This window comes from Trichosurus vulpecula, chromosome 2, assembly GCF_011100635.1.
Source record: "Trichosurus vulpecula isolate mTriVul1 chromosome 2, mTriVul1.pri, whole genome shotgun sequence".
Lineage (NCBI taxonomy): Eukaryota > Metazoa > Chordata > Mammalia > Diprotodontia > Phalangeridae > Trichosurus > Trichosurus vulpecula.
This window is the reverse complement of record NC_050574.1, coordinates 396,829,122-396,830,570: the sequence shown is the minus strand read 5'-3', so window position 1 is coordinate 396,830,570 and position 1,449 is coordinate 396,829,122. Positions and strand designations below refer to the sequence as shown.

The 1,449-nt window shown below is 43.3% G+C and overlaps 1 pseudogene; it reads left to right on the top strand.

Moving 5' to 3' along the window:
- The first annotated feature begins 1,058 nt into the window (after nucleotides 1–1,058).
- LOC118837242 lies at nucleotides 1,059–1,241 on the top strand (annotated as a pseudogene).
- Nucleotides 1,242–1,449: the final 208 nt, after the last annotated feature.

The window sequence follows — 1,449 nt, the reverse complement described above, 5'->3', positions numbered from 1 at the left end:
AGACTTTCCATGTAAGGCATGCAAAATGGCAAATTCAAGACTCTTATTGCTTGGAGACTTCATTACAAGTTAGCTATTCTTGGTATCTAAAATTAGCAAAAAAACAAAAACAAAAAAAAATCTCTGCACAATATATGTGTTCCCTCCATCAGAATTCATTTACTGATTTATTCAACAGAGCCTCACTCAGTACCTATTTCGTACACAACACTATTACAAGCCTTAAAGGCAATAAAAAGATGACTAAGATATTGTCTCTGCCCTGTGGGAAGTTAAAATATAGAGCTAATTTTCATGGAATCACAGAAATGAAAGAGGCTCAGAGTTCATCTAGTCTAATCCCCACCCAAAGAATGCACTCTGGCTATTCACTGGCTATTCTCTAACATTTAGTATTATACTAATTACTAATTATAATATAATATATACCATGTCAAATATGCTATATAATATATGCTTTATATTATAATTATATTAACACTAATTATTAATTATACTAATTACTACTCATACTATTTTGTGTTGTTGGTGTTCAGTTGTTTCAGTCACATCCAACTCTGTGTCCCCATTTGGTGTTTTCTTGGCAAAGATACTGGAGTGGTTTGCCATTTTCTTCTCCAGCTCATTTTGCAGAGGTGGAAACTAAGGCAAACAAGTGACTTGCCCAGGGTCACACAACTAATAAGTGTGTGAGACTTGATTTTCGGGGCCTTCCTGACTCTAGGCCAAACACTCTCTCCAAAACACTGTCTATCTGCCTGACTAATCATGTATTTTACTAATACTCTTCCCAAAGCTTTCCTTTGTAGTGGGTAGTTCACCCTTCACTTTCCATCATCAACTCTGGTTTGAATTCCACAAAATTCAAACTCATTCGCTTCTTCCTTCCCCTCCTCTCCCTTGCGCTCCCTTCTCCTCCCTTCCCCTTCCCTCCCCTTCCCGTCTCTCTGTCTAAAGGTTAGAGTACTAAACTTGACCCCAAAGCTTTGTTTTAAAGAGGGCAAGATCCAAGGAAAGAGCTGACCCCACGGAGTCAGTCAGGACCCGCTGTCATCTCCATGAACCGCGGGATAACCGGCGTGAGCTTCCCCCGCCAGAAGAACGTGAAAAAACAAAGCGACTCAGGCAAAGGAAAGCTCCGGGATGAAGGGCTCTCCGCCGCTAACCGAAAGCAGAGAGACTCGGATATCTGACAACGGAAGCAGAAAAAGTCCGATGAGAACAAGGAAGAGCCTAAGTAACTCTGGCTTATGGCCATATCTCTTGCCCATCAACCGTGTGCCTAGAGCCAGTCCCGTCACGCTCCTGCCTCTTCCTGTAGCGCTCACAGATCCCAGAACTGATGGCATTCTCTTCGCGGTGTCTGCAGTGGGTTCCCTCTGTGCATCCTTCCCCCCGCCCCCAGGCAGGCTTGCTCTCCTCCAGGGCATTTCTAGGGGTAAGGGGGCT